Below are 19,624 nucleotides of genomic sequence, written 5' to 3' on the forward strand. Positions count from 1 at the left end.
GTATTCTAAACATCCCAGAAGTTTATAGCAGAGAACTTAGAGAATAAAATAGCAGTGGTTGCAATAGTTGCACTAAAAATGAATTTTAGTGCAAACACAATATTACACCCTATTTTGTGGTAAAATATAAAAGTAGGTTTTATGTGGAGTAAAAAGATACCAAAAATGTGAAGTCTTAAAATTGTGACCACACATGGAAAAAAACTACGATACCCAAATATTCTTCATAGGAAACACTTTTAAAGTCTTTAGAGGTTTTCAGTTTAGAGTTATGTTCACATGCCCACCCTACGCTTCACATGTTATGTGGGGTGCGTTAAAACTTTTTTTTTTATATAATTTTTTTACACTATTGAATTATCATTTTTTTTTTTTTACCTTAATGTCGTCACAAGGGGGCTACCAAGTCCCCTGTATGAAAGCATAGGCATGTGACAGGTCCTCTTTATGGAGACATTGGAGGTCTATTGGACCCCCAATGACTCCCTTGTCCTTCAATGTAGCTATTGAAATCCAGATTGTGTGTTTGGCTACAGTAGTCGAGGAATGACAGCTGTGACCTCGGAAGTGACATAATACACAACACTTCTAGGGTCAGTAGTTGCAGGAGAGATCAGGAAGTGGCTGTTCAAATGCAAGGCAAAGGGACCAGGTGGCTCTAGAGCTGCCTGATCACTTTTTCCAGAAAGCCCTTGGCTGGCTCTTAGGGCCGAGTTCACACTATTGCGATGCGAGAACCCTGCGAATCAACTGCGGGTTCCCGCATCGCACTGCCATATGCAAACTGCTGGGGGGTGTCATTATATGTTAACGACACCCACATTTCAGCTCGCATATCGCACTGCGAACTGACAGATCGGACATGAATCAGATCACATATGTGTGAACACAAATGCGATCTGATTCTGGTCTGACCTGAAAAAACTGTCCTGTGTGTGTTTGCACCGAATGCGGTGTGATATCAGCCATACTATCTGTATGGCTGACAATCGCAACTGCACAGATATCGCATGTAATGTGAACAGCGGTGCGCTGCGTATTACATGCGATGTCTGGAATCGCAAAAGTGTGAACTGGGGCTTAAAGCTAGTATCAAGCTGCAGCAGCAGTCAGTGCATCGTGGGTGCAATTCTCTGGCTCCTGCATTGTATACATCCCAGCACCAGGTCTGTACAGAGATATTAATGGACCTTAATAGCCCCTTCACACTGACAGTGCGTGTCGGTGGTAAAGCGCCACTAGTTTTAGCGTCACTTTATCAACGTTTAAAGCCCCATACACACTATCAGATTGTCTGCTGATTTTTTTCCTTCAGATTTACCAAAACCATGTAGTAGAAGGGCCTGCCTGATTGCATACACATTGAAACCCCTAAGGTTTGACCTCATATTATATGGTTTTGGTAAATCTGATGGAAAAAATCAGCAGACAATCTGATAGTGTGTATGGGGCTTTAGAGGCACTTTTCGGCTGCTAGCGAGGTGCTTTTAACCCCCACTAGCAATCCGAATAAAGGGTTAAAATAACCCACAAAGCACCGCTGCCGAGGCACTTCGGCAGCGGTGCCCATTGATTTCATATGTATATACTTGCATTCATTTGTATACACCGCTCCTATAGCACCTCAAAGATGCTGCTTGCATGACATTTTTTGATGTCCTGCCAGCGCAGCGCCCCAGTGTGAAAGCATGCTGGGATTGCAAATGAGGCATTTTTCAGGCACCATTTTTAGCGCTAAAGTGCCTGAAAAAATGCCTCCATGGTGAAAGGGGTCTAAGCCCTTGTACACACGGTCGGAGATTCCAACGGAATGTGTCCTATCGGACCGTTTTGTCGGATATTCCAAAGGACCAACTTTTCCAACTTGCCGGTAAAATTTTCCGACAAAATGCTCCGATCGGACATACTCCGATCATGTGCAGCCTACTCCGACGGACATTGTGCCACGCATGCTCAGATCAAATTCCTAGACCAAAGCTATTGGCTACTAGCCTGAACGTAGTCCCGTAGTGACGAAATAACGTCATCACTAGGGATGAGCTTCGTGTTCGAGTTGAACATACGTTCGACTCGAACATCGGCTGTTCGCCCGTTCGGCGAATTCCGAACATTATGGGCCGTTCGCGCCAAATTCGTGTGGCGCTCACGGCCCACAATGCACTACGTCATCGCAGTGCATTGCTGGCTCATGATTGGCCAAGCATGCACTGTGACCCCGCATGCTTGGCCAATCACAGCGCCAGCAGCGAGGAGAGCCATGATTGGCCACAGGCAGGATGCGGTGTGATATCAGCCATACTATCTGTATGGCTGACAAAATCGCAACCGTAGTGACGAAATAACGTCATCACTAGGGATGAGCTTCGTGTTCGAGTTGAACATACGTTCGACTCGAACATCGGCTGTTCGCCCGTTCGGCGAATTCCGAACATTATGGGCCGTTCGCGCCAAATTCGTGTGGCGCTCACGGCCCACAATGCACTGCGTCATCGCAGTGCATTGCTGGCTCATGATTGGCCAAGCATGCACTGTGACCCCGCATGCTTGGCCAATCACAGCGCCAGCAGCGAGGAGAGCCATGATTGGCCACAGGCAGGATGCCTGTGACCAATCATAGCTCAGGCTGTGTAGTACACGCCCCACACTATATAAGGCCACCAGCGCGGCGGCCTTGTGTAGTGTGTTGGCGTCTGAAGCAGTTAGTGGGTGTTCTGTGTACCTTCAACACAGTATACACCGATCGTTATCGGCCGATTTTCGATCTTGCTGTTGTGTAGTGGTTGTTGTCTGTGTGCTCTGACCGCAGTATACACCGCTATATTCACCTCACCTATATAGCTAGTGATCTATCTTTTATAATAGAGCTTGCAGTCAGTAGTGTTAGGAGATAGTGCGTGCTGTCTGCGTGCTCTGTACCCTGTACACACCGCTATATCCACCTACATAGCTCTTCTCTATTTGAGCCCACTTGCCATCTGCAGGAGTTATTGGAAGTTGTGTGTGCCTCCAGCACAGCACAGTATACATCTGTATATACCCCTTTATCTCTGGTGTTCTATAAAAAAAGGCATCTGCAGGAGTTAGTGGGTGTTTTGTGCCTCCAGCTATACACCTGTATCTACCCTTTATTGCTGTTCTCTAATAGAGCCATCTGCAGGGCTTAGTGGGTGTTGTGTGACTCCATTACAGTATACCCCTTTATCTCTGGTGTTCTATAATAAAGGCATCTGCAGGGCTTAGTGGGTGTTGTGTGACTCCATTACAGTATACCCCTTTATCTCTGGTGTTCTATAATAAAGGCATCTGCAGGAGTTAGTGGGTGTTGTGTGCCTCCAGCACAATATACACTACCCAACTGCTGTTTTACCCAACTCCCTTCAGGCCATTACCATGTCTGGAAGGCCAGCAAGGAGAGGCAGACAGGTGCGAGCCGATAAAAGAGGGCAAGCAGGCTCTGTGTCTAGAGACAACAGTGCTGGTCGTGGACGCGGTGCATTGTCATCAGCACGTGGCCATGGGACACGCTTGTCCTTCTTTTCGGCAGCTGGACATGTTGAACCGCAACATGCCAATGACTTGGTAGAGTGGATGACCAAGCCCTCTTCATCCTCCTCATCCTCTCTCACCCAGTCTCAGGGTACTAGCAAAGCAGCTGCCAACGCATCGTCTTCCCTCCTCTCAATGTCATCATCAGTGACTCCTTCCCTAGACCCACCACGTCCTCCTGAGGAGTCTCCTGAACTTTTTGAGCACAGTGTTGGGTACATGCTCCAGGAGGATGCCCAGTGTTTTGTAGCCTCTGATAATGACACTCAGCTAGAGGAAGGCAGTAGCGTGAATGCAGAGAGAGGGGATGTTCAAGAAGGACAGCAATCTGGCAGTCATGTTCCACAAGCTGCAGCATATTGCCAGGTTTGCTACAGCGATGAAGAGGGAGGGGATGATGAGGGCACTGACTCCACGTGGGTGCCTGGAAGGAGGGAGGAGGAGGCACATGTCCAACGAGGCAGGATGCCCTCCGGGGGCCAGCTTAGGGGCAGCACACCGACTGAATCACACCGCAGAGCTCCGCCTGTGCAGGGCGCTGCTTCTGCGCGTTATTCTAAAAGTTCTTTGGTGTGGGCCTTTTTTGAGACGAGTGCATCAGATCGCACCGCTGCTATTTGCAACATATGTCTCAAGCGTATCTCGCGTGGCCAAAACATCAGCCGCTTGGGCACCACATGCTTGACCAGATATATGTTGATCTGCCATGCAGCTCGTTGGCAAGCGTACCTCAAAGACCCACACCAAAGAACAAAGCGGACCTCTCCTTGCTCCTCATCAGCTGGCATCTCCAACCCCACTAGACCTTCAGTCCTCTCTGAAACCTGCTCTGAGAGGAATGAAGGTGTAGAATTAGGTGTGTCACAGCCAAGTGCTTCCGGGCACTCTGCTAGCAGTACACCCACGTCCGATTATAGCAGGCAAATGTCCCTGCCCCAGCTGCTGGACCGGCGAAAGAAGTTCACTCCCAGCCATCCACATGCCCAGCGGTTGAATGCTAGCTTGGCTAAATTGCTAGCACTTCAACTGCTGCCTTTTCAGTTGGTAGACTCGGCCCCCTTCCGTGAGTTTGTACAATGTGCAGTTCCTCAGTGGCAGGTCCCCAAATGCCACTTTTTCTCACGGAAGGCGATTCTAGCTCTCTACCAGCATGTGGAAGGCAATGTCCTTGCCTCGCTGGACAGGGCGGTCAGCGGTAAGGTGCATATTACCGCTGACTCATGGTCCAGCAGGCATGGACAGGGACGTTACCTGTCTTTCACGGCCCATTGGGTCACTCTTCTGGCACCTGGGAAGGATGCAGGACAAGGTGCAGTAGTGTTGGAGGTTGTTCCGCCACCACGCCTCCAAAATGCTACTATTGGTTGTGACACACCTCTCTCCTCCACCCCCTCCTCTTCTTCTTCCTCCATGGCCTCTTCCAGTGCTCTGTCCTCAGTGCTCCGTAGGCGTTCCAGGGGCTATGCAAGTACGCAGGCAAAACGATGCCATGCCATGCTTGCGCTGGTTTGTTTGGGGGACAGGAGCCACACTGGGGCGGATGTTTTGTCAGCTCTGCAGGGGCAGGCCGAGAGGTGGTTGACGCCACGCCAGCTTAAGCCAGGAATGGTGGTTTGCGACAATGGCACCAACCTCCTCTCCGCCCTCCGACAGGGACAACTGACCCATGTGCCCTGTGTGGTGGTGCAGCGGTTCTTGGGCAGGTACCCCGGCTTACAGGATGTCCTGAAGCAGGCCAGGAAAGTCTGTGTGCATTTCCGCCGATCATTTAATGCCTGTGCTCGGCTGGCTGAGCTCCAAAAGGAGTTGAACCTGCCCAAGAACCGCCTTATATGTGACATGCCCACCAGGTGGAACTCAACGTTGGCCATGCTGCAGCAGCTGCACATGCAGCAGAGGGCCATCAATGAGTACCTGTGCGACTACGGCACCAGGACAGGGTCAGGGGAGCTCGGTTTTTTCTCACCACGCCAGTGGGGCATGATCAGGGATGCATGCACTGTCCTGTCACCGTTTGAGAAGGCCACAAGGATGGTGAGCAGTGACAGTGCATGCATCAGTGACACTGTACCTCTTGTCCACCTCTTGGAGCATACGCTGCGTGGAATAATGGACAGGGCACTTGAGGCAGAACAGAGGCAGGAAGAGGAGGACTTCCTTGCCTCTCAAGGCCCCCTTTATCCAGACAGTGTTCCTGCTGTGCCACCCATCACACAGGAAGAGGATGAGGAGGAGGAAGAGGAGGAGGATGATTGTGTCAGCATGGAGGTGGAGGCTGGCACTCAGCATCAGCAGCAGCAGCAGCAGTCTTGTAGGGATGATTTACAGTCCCAAGAAACACGTGGACTTGTACGTGGCTGGGAGGAGGTAGCTGCGGATCATGTTGTCTTTAGTGACCCAAAGGACTCCGGACCGAATGCCTCAGCTAACCTACGCTGCATGGCCTCCCTGATCCTGCAAAGCCTGCGGAAGGATCCTCGTATTCTTCGGATCAAGGAGAGGGACCATTACTGGCTGGCCACTCTCCTTGATCCACGGTACAAGGGTAAGGTTGCCGACCTTATCTTGCCATCGCAGAGGATGAGACATCTCCAGGAGGCCTTGCAGAAAGGTCTGTGCAACGCGTTCCCAGAGACTGGGAGGTTACAAACTCCTGGTCCTGGACAACGTGTTGCTGAGGCATCGGTCAAAAGGAGCGGTGGAGAAGGTGGCCGTCTGACTGATGCTTTCAGACAATTTTTTAGTCCGCAGCCCCAAGGTATGATCGGTTCCAGCAACCATCGCCAGTGTCTGATTTACATGGTGCAGGAATACCTAGGGGCAAGGTCAGACTTGGACACCTTTCCCACCGAAAATCCTCTGGCTTACTGGGTCTTGAGAATGGATCACTGGCCAGAGCTTGCACAGTATGCAATTGAGCTACTGGCCTGTCCTGCATCCAGCGTTCTTTCGGAACGCACCTTCAGTGCTGCTGGTGGCTTTGTTACCGATCACAGGGTGCGCCTGTCCACCGAATCAGTTGATCGACTGACCTTCATCAAGATGAATCAGTCTTGGATCACCCACAGCTACCAAGCACCTGAAGCTGATGTAACCGAATCATTTTTTTTTAAATATCACATCCCTTCAAGACTGCCTATGCTGATGCTGAGTGACTGTCCTGTTATGTTGATTGTCTATCCTCTTCCTCCTTCGCTGATATGTTGGAAGAACATTTCTGGCTCTGGGTGATGCCATCAGCCCAATTTTTCTGCCCCTGTTTAACAGGGGCGTTTAATTACAATTTTTGATGCAATGCTTTGCAGCAGGGCTAATTCCTGCAATAAAACTAGAGTATATGGGAGAGGTTGCAGTGTGGTGGCACCAGCACCAGTGCCTAAGGCCCAATTTTTCTGCCCCTGTTTAACAGGGGCATTTAATTACAATTTTTGATGCAATACTTTGCAGCAGGGCTAATTCCTGCAATAAAACTAGAGTATATGGGAGAGGTTGCAGTGTGGTGGCACCAGCACCAGTGCCTAAGGCCCAATTTTTCTGCCCCTGTTTAACAGGGGCATTTAATTAAAATTTTTGATGCAATGCTCTGCAGCAGGGCTAATTCCTGCAATAAAACTAGAGTATATGGGAGAGGTTGCAGTGTGGTGGCACCAGCACCAGTGCCTAAGGCCCAATTTTACTGCCCCTGTTTAACAGGGGCGTTTAATTACAATTTTTGATGCAATGCTTTGCAGCAGGGCTAATTCCTGCAATAAAACTAGAGTATATGGGAGAGGTTGCAGTGTCGTGGCACCAGCACCAGTGCCTAAGGCCCAATTTTTCTGCCCCTGTTCAACAGGGGCGTTTAATTACAATTTTTTAAAGCAATGCTTTGCAGCAGGGCTAATTCCTGCAATAAAACAAGAGTATATGGGAGAGGTTGCAGTGTCGTGGCACCAGCACCAGTGCCTAAGGCCCAATTTTTCTGCCCCTGTTTAACAGGGACATGTAATTACAATTCTTGATATAATATTTCACAGGAGGGCCCCTTCCTGTGCCCACCCAGAGTAACTGTGAGGACTTATAGTGTTGTGGCACCAGCACCACAACCACCAAAGGTCAATTTTTCTACCACTGTTCAACAATGGCATGTAATTACAATTCTTGATATAATCGTTCACAGCAGGGTGCTCCAGCGCCCACCAAGAGTCACTTTGAGGGCTTACAATGTTGTGGCAAAACCAACACCTTGTTCTGCCATTTCTGCAGAGCATATAGGGCAGGCCCCTACTTTCAAACATCCAACTTACAAACATCTCCTACTTGCAAACGGAAGGAGACAGCAGCAAGTGAGATAAAAAAAGATGTACGACAAAACAAATTATACAGGGGTGATAACCCTTCCCTATGTTTTCCAAAAAGCTTAAAAATATTTTTTTTGACTGGAGCTACACTTTAAGAATGTACCAGTTGAAAATTACAAACAGATTCAACTTAACACAACAAACCTACACAGTCCCTGTCTTGTTTTCACCGCCTGTATACTGCTGTTCTGAGTATATAGGGCCTGGGGGCCACACGCATTTCCTTTTTTTAATATGGGTACTGGGTTCCCCTTAATATGCGTACAAGACCCAAAGGGGCTGGTAATGGGCAGGGAGGGCTACCCATGCCATTTTTCTCAATGATTTTCAACCATATTGCAGGAACCAGATATAACATTAAAACCGCAAGCAGTTTTAAATGATGTTATTTACGTTTAATGTCATTTTGTGCAGGGACTGTTCTAAACACGGGAAACACGTGGCACTTCACAGGCATACTACAGACACCCCCAAGGCACCATATTTAAAGGAATATTTCACTTTTTTTTCACTTTAATCGTCATTAAAATCAGTGTTCCCGCCAAAACGGCCATTTTTAAAAACATTTTAGGCATTGACCCATGTCCCCTGGGGCAGGAGCCAGGTCCCCAAACCCTTTTTAGGACAGTATCTTGCATATTAGCCATTAAAATTAGCACTTTTAATTTCGAATGTTCGCGTCCCATAGACTTCAATGGGGTTCTAAAGTTCGTACGAATTTGGGGTCCGTTCGAAAGTTCTGGTGCGAACCGAACCGGGGGGGTGTTCAGCTCATCCCTAGTCATCACGTTATGTACAATCGGATTTTCCAACAACTTTGTCCGACCGTGTGTATGCAACATCACTTCCAGACCTCTTCCGGAATTAATCCGTCTGAATTACTCCGACGGATTTGGTTGTCGGAATCTCCGACCGTGTGTACAAGGGCTAAGAGGGCAGAGTATCAAAATCAAATAAGTGGTGCTGCGCTCCCTTAAAGTAAGTAAATTAATAAATTAATCTAAAGTGCCTGGTGCTTACTATTAATTGCATACCAAATTACATATAACTAAACAATAGTGTAACCCAACTATCGTGACCAAACGTAATCAGTGAATAAAGTGTCAAGGGCAAAAATAAAACATACAATATCTGCACAATATTAAAGTGTACAGTGCTTCATGAGTTCACAATCACATAAACCAGTGAGAATATATAATGTAAGCAAACTCTTTCCTCAAAAACAGGTTGACACAACAAATTATAAACTGTATCAATAATGACACACACGTGAATCACACAGTGCAATTGAAACACATAAATAAATTAGAATCGCAAAGTCTCTTAAATTTTTTTTAAAAACATATATAAAGTGCCGCGTGATTCGTAAAGTGCTTCTCCGGGTACAGGGTGCCAAGAAAACCAGTGTGTACACACTCTTGTGCCTCTTCAGTGTTCCACACACATCAAGTGAAGTGGCCCCTTACCTAAACAGCAGAGGAACAAAATCTCAAACAATCCAGGCGGTGTGTCCCTACTCCCGGGTTATGGATCTTATCCCCACATCAATTGTTGGAATAACAGGGTCTCGTAAAGAGAAGGAAAGGGAAGGCTCCAATGGTGAAGTACATATATACTTTTTATTAATAAAACCAGAAAAGTGGTATTTTAGGAATAGGAGGAATCAGGACACCGGAAGTGACGTCCGAGACACGAACGGAACGCTCGGCTGTGTTTTTATGAATTACCTATTTTGTTGTTTGTGAGTACCTCTCCACTTTTCTGGTTTTATTAATAAAAAGTATATATGTACTTCACCATTGGAGCCTTCCCTTTCCTTCTCTTTACTAGACCCTGTTATTCCAACAATTGATGTGGGGATAAGATCCATAACCCGGGAGTAGGAACACACCGCCTGGATTGTTTGAGATTTTGTTCCTCTGCTGTTTACCTTACAGCAGTAAGGTAAGGGGCCACTTCACTTGATGTGTGTGGAACACTGAAGAGGCACAAGAGTGTGTATACACTGGTTTTCTTGGCACCCTGTACCCGGAGAAGCACTTTACGAATCACGCGGCACTTTATATATGTTTTTAAAACATTTTTAAGAGACTTTGCGATTCTAATTTATTTATGTGTTTCAATTGCACTGTGTGATTCACGTGTGTGTCATTATTGATACAGTTTATAATTTGTTGTGTTAACCTGTTTTTGAGGAAAGAGTTTGCTTACATTATATATTCTCACTGGTTTATGTGATTATGAACTCATGAAGCACTGTACACTTTAATATTGTGCATATATTGTATGTTTTATTTTTGCACTTGACACTTTATTCACTGATTACGTTTGGTCACGATAGTTGGGTTACACTATTGTTTAGTTATATGTAATTTGGTATGCAATTAATAGTAAGGCACTTTAGATTAATTTATTAATTTACTTACTTTAAGGGAGCACAGCACCACTTATTTGATTTTGATGCACGTCTCTCAGTGGTAGGGTCTATACCTCTGTCGGTGTTCTGCTGCAACCCACTTCTAATATTTATTCAGGTTATATATGATAGCGCGGGGATACTCCAACTCTATCTAAGAGGGCAGAGTAGCTTCCAGGTGTTTAGGAGGTGATCCCACCATCACCTGAATGTGTTTTTTTTTTTTTGCCTGTTTACTTTTTTTTTCATCTGGACAGGAATGTTTGTATAGAAACGTCCCACCACAATGGTGCAGCAGCATTGCAAATTTATTGAAAATTTAAAAAGACAGTTGTGTGTTTTTCGAGCACTGCGGTGCGATTAAGATGTAAATTCCAGGCTTATTGAATAACACATCTCAGTCGTTTTAAACACAAATTCAATGAGGAAAAAAAAACAGTTTGGGGTTTCCCTTCAAAATCTATACCAAACCTAAGGGTCTGGTATGGATTTGGGGGGGGGGGGCACACCGTTTTTTTTTTCATTATGGTGTAGGGTTCCCCTTAAAATTTGTACCAGACCTAAAGGACCTGGTATGGATTGGGGGACAGCTGATAAGTCATCTACTGTTAAGGATAAGCTGGCCAGTTTCCCGGTCTGCCCCTTAAAGTGAAGTTCCATTCAACTGTGGAACTTCCGCTTATCAGGGGGAACAGGCACCTGTTTTTGACAGATACCGTTCCTCACTTCTAGGAGATGGGGGTCCAGTCTCCTGGAAGTTTGGCCCCCTCCTCCTTCCTCTGCTACCAGACCAATTAGAAAGCGCAGCGCGCTTCGTGCAAGCAGATTAGGGAGTCGGCTGTGAAGCCAAAAGGCTTCACTGCTGGGTTCCCTAACCAGGAATGGTGGCGGCTGCACTTGACAGCCGATCCGAAGATCAGCTGGGGTGCCAACATTGCAGGCTCCCTAGACAGGTAAGTGTCATAATAATAATAGTCAGCAGATGCAGTATTTGTAGTTGCTGACTTTTCATTTTTCGTGGGGGGGGGGGGCTGGACTTCCTTTTTAATAACCAGCTATTGTTAAAGATGCCGTTGGCTCCAAAAATTTGCATCTGAACCGTATCTAAATCATAGCTGAATAGCTGCTTGGAAATTCCCAGTGAAAATGGAAGGAAATTTGCACTTGACATGTGTGAACCAAGCACTTGTGTGGTTTAACTAAAAAATGTCTGCATATTAGTTTTTGTGCTCCATGTTCTGTGTATATAGCAATGTGAGATATATAAAATACTGTACTTTTCATACAGGTCCACACTCTGGAAGGAGGCCAGTGCGGTCAAAGTGGTTGTAATACCTGATGATGAGGAATGCTGATAGTGTAATTGTCATTTTCAGGACATAGTTAAAAAAAAATCGGTATGGCATTCAGAAAGATTATTTGTGTGAATAAGCACAGGTTCACACTGAGCTCCGGCAATGAAGCTGTGTGAGTGTCGGTCCCGATTTCGGCTGCGATTTCACAGACATATGTTCAGGTTTCTGAAGAGATGTCAATGGAAATCACACTTCGAAATTGCAAAAATTAGTGCAGAAACGAGTTTATAAAATCTGTGCGGCATTTCACTGAATTGGACGGTGCCGTTGCCGGCAATTGCCGCCGATTTGACTTGCAATTTGGTATGTCAAATCGCAGCAATGTGAACCAGGGCTAAATGTGTTGAATAAATTACGGCTTTTTACATGGATGGAAGCTTGTAGGCAGGTTCCTACGTTTTATTATGTGAACATGTTCTGTAGCTTTATATTTTGGCTGATGCATGTATTCAGAAGCAGCTCTAGGCTTTGTGCAGCCTTAGGCAAAACTTAGACATGAGGCCCTCTCACGCCAATAATTGGAAGAGTAATTAAAGCGATAAAAATGTAATACTACATTGCAATGTACAGTGTAAAATGAACTGATGGCAATCCACCCATGGCCAGTCCTCAGGGATTCCAGCATGGTATTGGATCATATCTCACCAGCGAGCTCACCCAGACTGTCCCTCCCTTTCCCAGGCTGTGCTCTGCATTCCGCTGGGTGTGTCTTGTCAGCAGATCGCCATTTGTGAGCCGCACAAAGAGATAACATTGACAGCATAAGGTGGCAGCGCCATCCTTCTTCCCGATGCTGGGCTCTCCCCTCCAGTGTCATAGCACGGGTTGTCAGCACCTGGGGCAAGGCAAGCAATTTGCACCCCCCCTAACCCATGGACTTTTAGCTCTGGTCTGGTCACATGATCCCCTGTGTCAGTCATTAGTGGCTGCAGGGGAGAGGAGAGAGCGTTTGGCAATGGATGGTAAAGCCTGGAGCAGGTTTCCACGTCCCATCTGGTGTTGGCGGTTTTAAGGTCACATGCCTCTGAACCCCTAAATCTTGGGCACTCCATTATGCAAATCTTTACCAGCCACTGTTGTAGAATGCTTGGGCCCACCCTCTCCACCCTACTGGTAAAGGAGGCCATCCATCAAATTTATAAGCCAATAACAACCCTTGGAGCCTTACCACTTCCTCTGGCTGGTCTAGATCTGTATATGATACCTTTTCCTTTTTTGGGGACTCAGGTCTCCTGAATGTTCCACCAGGTAGGTAAGAGGAATGCCTTTAGGGCCTCTTTTATACCCTGAGATAGTTTGGAAGGCTTAAAGGGTAAGTTCACCTTTTCACAAAAAATTAAAGCTGAACTAACTCCAAGTATCCTGGGGGCAGAGAATGAAAGAAAGCGAGAGAACAGAGAGAGGGAGGGGGAGGGAAGATAGAGGGGAAAGGATAGAGAAAGGGGGATGAGAGAGCGGACAGAGTGAGGGGGAGAGGATAGAGAGGGGGGGAGAGAAGATAGAGGGAGGGGGGACAGTATAGAGAGAGGGGAGAAGAGAGCGCACAGAGGGAGCGAGAGAGGATAGAGAGAGGGGAGAAAGGACAAAGAGGACAGAGAGAGCGCAGGAGGAAGAAAGGGTAAAGAGAGAATGGGGGGGGGACAGAGAGAGGGAGGGAAGGGAGAGAGGGTGGGGGGGAGGAGAGTGTGGACAGAGGGAGGGGGGAGGGGATAGAGAGAGGGAGGGGGAAGAAGGCAAAAAAGGACAGAGGGGAAGAAAACGGGGAGGGAGGAGAGAGGACATGGGGAGGGGAATGACAGAGAGAGGGAGGAGGAGAGAGGGGAGGGAGGAGAGAAGAGAAAGGGAGGGGTGATGGAAATAAGAGGGGGGAAGGGGGATAGGAGGGTTAGAGGACAGAGAGAGGGGGGATAGAGGGTAGGTAGAAGGATAAGAGGGGGAGGGGCTGATGTGATAATTGGGATAGGTGGGCAGTGTTGTACCACTGATGGTTGCCGCCCCCCCCCCATCTATGTGCCTGGCCCTCTGATCTACATACAGGGCGCTGAATGCATGGCTTCCAATGGTTTTTTTTTTTAAGCACATGATTAGAGCTGGAGGCTCTAATAGGCTTCAAAAAAGGTGGTCTTGGGGCGCAGAACATTGCGCTCCAAGCCCACCCAGTGAGAATAGTGAATGAATATTCGCTATTCTCACATTGATCCTCCTTCCGGCCAATCAGGAAGCGGGTCACGAGACCTGTCACTTGATTAGCCGAAAGGAGATGAAATCTGTTTGGCCACCAGGAGGTGGGAGGAGACACTGGGAAACAGAGGGATGAGATGCTCGCTAGATGGGGTAAGTGCAGGCCCTAACTGACTAACCTGATTGACGGGGGAGGGGTGCCATCCGTGACCTGGGGGGCAAGTGGGACTGATATAAACTGCAAGTGGGACTGATATACCATGCTTTCACCTCCAGCCTCACAATAAGGGCTCCTCCTCCGTATGCTGGAGATTGTAGTCCCATAGTCCTGCTCAGGCTCCGCCTCTATCACACACAGCCCTCTACTCACTGTGGTGCTTGTATTTCTTCCAGGGCCCCCGAGTCCCTCTACCTCCGACCACAGGTCCTGTTTTCTATATCAGCACTTGATGTGTTGTGTCGGGCAAAGAAGAAAACTCCGCCTGACACAAGACTTTGTCCGAGACGAGGCTGCCGGGATCAATTCAGAAACCATGGTGCCCTGTATCTGTGTCCAACCAGCATCCAGCGGGGAATGTCTTAGAGCGTTCAGCTGCTGGATGGACACAGATACAGGGCATGGTTCCTGTAATTGTTCCCCGCTGTAGCGATCCCCCTCACTGTTCAGTGCAGACAGGCAGCGATGTCAGTAGCGTCCCCACTCTGGCAGTCAGCTCCGGCATGGGACCCAGGGACAGTGCGGGTCCACCGACTGCCCACATTACGCCAGTGCTCCCCTTCCTTCAAATTAGTTGCGAGGCCCCTGCAAGCACGAGGCTTTAAGCAACTGCTTAATTTGCCTAATTAAAGAGCCGCCTCTGCCCATGTGACTCATGAGACTGTTCTGTTGTCCATGGCCGTAGGGCCTCTTCACTAGGGATGGGTGAACGGTTCGGCCCGAGCATAAGTTCAGGCCAAACTTTGGTTGTTCAGACGTTTGGCGGACAACGAACATTATGCAGTGCTCGTGGCAAATTTGAAAGCTGCGGAACACCGTTAATGTCTATGGGACACTAACATGAAAAACCAAGAGTGCTAATTTTATAACAGGCTTATATGCAAGTTATTGTCATAAAAAGTGTTTGGGGAAACGGGTCCTGCTTCAGGGGACATGTATCAATGCAAAGAATTTTTTTTTTAAACGGCTGTTTTTTCAGGAGCGGTGATTTTAATAATACTTAAAGAGAAACAATAAAAATGAAATATTCCTTTAAATATCGTTCCTGGGGGGTGTCTATGGTATGCCTGTAAAGTGGCGCAGTTTTCTTGTGTTTAGAACAATACCACAGCAAAATGACATTTCTAAAGGAAAAAAGTCATTTAAAACTGCTTGCGGCTGAAATGAATTGTGGGGTCTCGGCAATATAGATAAAACTCATTGAAAGAAACGGCATGGGTTCCCCCCCAGTCTATTACCAGGCCCTTTTGGGTCTGGTATGATATTAAGGGGAAGCCCGAACCAAATCTTGAAAAAAATTTGCGTGGGGGTCCCATCAAAATCCATACCAGGCCCTTCAGGTATGGTATGGAAATTAAGGGGAACCCTGCTCCAAAATTGTAAAAAAAATGGCATAGGGGTCTCCCCAAAATCCATACCAGACCCTTATCCGAGCACGCAACCTGGCAGGCCACAGGAAAAGAGGGGAGACTAGAGAGCGCCCCCTCCACCTGAACCGTACCAGTCCATATGCCCTCAACATGGGGAGGGTGCTTTGGACCTCCAGATCCAGGCCTCCCCCCATGTGAATTGGTAACGGGTACATTGTACACCTACCATTTCGCACACGTTGGGACAAGTCCTTTATTAAAAAATAAAATAAAAAATGTCCCACGATGTAAATCCATCTCACGCAGCAGACGACCCGAAAAAAGAAAAAAAAAAAAGCCGCAACAGCTCCGCCTCCATGGGAGGCTTCTGCAGAGTGACACTTCTTTTCGGTGACAGCTGTTATATAGCTAAAGGGCGGGGCCACTCGGTGACGTAAACGGTGACCCCGCCCTACTCTGACGCCACGTGACGTCAGAGGAGAGGGGGGTCACCCGTTTACGTCACCGAGTAGCCCCGCCCTCAGCTATATAACAGCTGTTTAGTTTCAATCACATTGTCTCATTCTTACCGGGTACTAAGAATGTAAGGGCTGACGCTTTGTCACGACAATTTTCTTCCACTTCCAAGATGGAGTCGGTTCTGGTCCCTGTGATTCCTCCTGATCATATTCTGGCTACGGTTTGCACCAGTCTCACTTCTCCTTTGGGTGACAAAATTCTTGCTGCTCAGGTCCATGCTCCTCCTGAGAAACCTTGGAGACCACTGCTATGTCCCAGAGAGTCTCCGTACTGCTGTGCTCCAGACTTACCATTCTCCTAAGGCTGCTGGCCACCCTGAGAATCAACTCTTTTGGGCCATTTCCCAACAATTCTGTTGTTCTAGTCTATGTGCTGATGTAATAGAGGTAATAGATAGATAGATGGTAATAAATATACTTTATTGTCATTGTATACATACAACAACATTTTTCCGGGTACTCTTTACAAGCACCAACAAAACCACACATACATACTCCTAGCACATGCCTAAATATCTATTTAAATATATCAAAATATAAAATGTTATTCAAAAATAAATAAATAGACCGTGCTAACCCAAATTCAACATTAAGTTTGTGATTCTACCTTTGGACGCAATCTCAAGTCACTAAGTTGTACGCAAAAGATTGCACTATATTTATCATTTTATGTAATTCAATTTATTAGACCAGCAGGCCTACTGTCAGGTACCTGGTCCTGTTTCTGTTCTTTTCTGTCAATATATATGTTAAAACAATAAAATGTATTGAACCTAAAAATAAATAAATAAAAGAATATTAGAATTCCACATAAAATTCCTAAAACACTGTACCTAATGGTATTATGGACAATAGGGAAAAAAGAGTATTCTTGCATTAGAAGAGCATCTCCGTGGTCTTCGTTCCACTTGAGCACAAGTCCAGGAGGCTTTGCGACATGCTAATGATAGGTACAAACTCCATGCTGACCGCAGACACCTGCCTGCGCCTTCCTACCAGGCTGGGGACAGGGTCTGGCTGTCATCTCACAACCTCCAACTTTGTGTTCCCTCTCTGAAGTTCGCACCTCGGTTTATTGGGCCTTTCCGTATTCTCTGCAGGATTAACCCAGTGGCTTATGCATTAGATCTTCCTTCTAATATGTGTATTTCAAATGTATTTCATGTCTCCTTATTAAAACCTTTGGTCTGCAACCACTTTACCACCTCGGTGCCTCATCCTCACCCTGTACAAGAGTATGAAGTACAGTCCATTGTTGACTCCCGTAAGTTCCTTGGATGCATACAGTATCTGGTGCATTGGAAAGGGTACGGTCCAGAGGAACGCTCTTGGGTCTCATCCTAGGATGTACATGCCTATTCCTTTATTTTCTATTCTATTTTATTATATTAATTTTTTTTCCCATTATTTCAGTTTCATTTAAATTCGTTAGTATTCTAATTCGAAACTTCGGATACATCCGAATTTCCCAACAATGAAAATTCATCCGAATTTTAATTCAGAACGAAACGAACCGCACATGTCTAGATTCAGGTTCGGAAGGAAGGTGGGGGGGGGGGGGTGTTCTCGCCTAGGTGAGAAAGCTGGAAGTGGCTGGGCAGGACCAACAGATGGGGGTATTCATATACCATGGTCGTGATACTTTGCATCTGTGGCAAAAACTGCCCCCCCTCACATTCACTGACTGCGAGCCATTCAAGGGGATAGGAACACACTGCAAACTTTACACCCCAACCCCATGGAAAAAAGTTTACATGGGAGTTGAGGAAAGGGAAAAAGGAGGGTGAAGGTCCACTTTAATGGGCTGTAATGCCCCTCAATGCATTAGAAATTAGTGCATACTGCAATTTTTTTTTTTGTAGCACAGCGCAACGCAGTTGTTGTGGTGCAAGTATGCTGTGGAAGTGCTTTGGGGTACCAACATTTTGGTTATAGCAATAGCAATTATTAGCAATGCAAAGCACCAACATGCATTAGGTGTGTTATTGCAACAAGCTGATGTGAATGGGCCCCTAAGGTACATTGCTCCTGAGATTAGCTCTGGACAAACCAGGCACTTTGGGGTTAATTTACTAAAACTGGAAAATGCAAAACCTGGTGCAGCTCTGTGAGCGTCACAACGCATGGGGGCGGAGCCCTACATGCAGTTTTGTATTATATTATATATTATGTATTATATATACTGTTCTTTCTGCCTGGAAACTTGGCAACCAAAAAGCATCCCTTTACTTCAAAAGCGCTTTTAGACCAGCTAGAAAACAGCAATGGTGAATCAGAATTGAGGGGAAATTTGTCATCAAACGATGAAAGTGGCGACATCGACAATTCTCTGACTTTGATTACTTTATTGAATAAAATGCATTATTATTATTTTTTTTATAATTATTTATAGTTATTTATTATATTATAATTTATGATTTTGTGTTTTAAATAAAAGTGGACCAAAATCCCTCCTGAAATGTGTGCAAACCTGGTCACCAACTACAAGAAACGTCTTACCTCTGTGCTTACCAACAAGGGTTTCTCCACCAAGTACTAGGTCATGTTTTGCTTGGGGATCATATACTTATTTTACTCACCTCATTTATTTTATTTTATAAATAGTTTTATTCTGGATTTGTGGTTGATATACTGTCTCTTTCATTTAAAATACCCCTATGATAAACATGATAGACCCTTCATTTCTTTGTAAGTGGATAAACTTACAAAGTCTGCAGTGGATCAAATAATTATTTTCTCCACTGTGTATACATATATATATATATATATATATATATATATATATACTCTATATATAATACACATACACATATTTTATTCCTAAAGCATCAGGAAGGTACAACTACTGAGAGAACACCAAACACAGAATATTAGAAATCATTTCAATTATGAGAAGCAGAATAATGGAATTGATATAAGTGAAAAATGGTGCAAAGAGAAGTATAGAATAATCAGAAGCAGGGAAGCAGCTATTGGTCATAATGCATATACGATAAAAAATAATAATCTGATTTGTTAAAACAACCTAAAAGTCCAATAAGAGTCTATAATAGTCCATATACTTTAGTGGCAGCTCCTTAGTGAGACTGAAGTAATCTCTGTAGCATTGTAATGTATGTAAACTACTAATCCCTGTTTATATGGAAAGTATTTTAGAGTGTATGTATAGCAATGTGCAGAGAAATGGCAGGGGCCCGCAAATAGCATTGCATTGAGAGGGATTATAGTAAAGCCTATTGGTTGGTTTGTATTGAACCTGTCGATGTCTCCCATGTATACTGGGCATAGGAGTTTGTTCACACCATACATGCGCAGTGGTGTGCAGAAGAATGGAGCTCAATGGATATGGTGTGACCAAGCCCTAGAGAACAAGAGCTACTTAGCAAAAAGCACATGATGTAATGATCCAGTATGGCTTCCTCTTTGTAGCTGATCAGTGGTCTTTGGCACTAAGATCTCAGTGTGATCCGATATCACGTTAGGATTGCTATCGTTTGGCGGCCTGAAAATGTAAGTATGGTTACTCAGCGTTTAATAGCTGTTAGGGATGTGGACTCATAAAAGCCATGTACCGAGACTAGATACCCAGGGGATGAAGACCTAATATATTGTTTCATTTTTCTTTTTTTCCATTACATAGTAAAAAAAAAAAAAAAAAAACAACTAAAGGACAAAAAACAA

At 45.8% G+C, this 19,624-nt stretch overlaps 1 protein-coding gene across 1 annotated transcript in view; it reads right to left on the bottom strand.

The window, feature by feature from the left end:
• The window catches only part of SPSB1 (splA/ryanodine receptor domain and SOCS box containing 1), a 301,792-nt gene that overhangs the window by 194,541 nt on the left and 87,627 nt on the right, over positions 1-19,624 (bottom strand). The window lies entirely within an intron of this gene.

Source organism: Lithobates pipiens, unplaced genomic scaffold (assembly GCF_037356315.1).
Source record: "Lithobates pipiens isolate NorthernLeopardFrog02 unplaced genomic scaffold, aLitPip1_a1.2 Scaffold_27, whole genome shotgun sequence".
Classification (NCBI taxonomy): domain Eukaryota; kingdom Metazoa; phylum Chordata; class Amphibia; order Anura; family Ranidae; genus Lithobates; species Lithobates pipiens.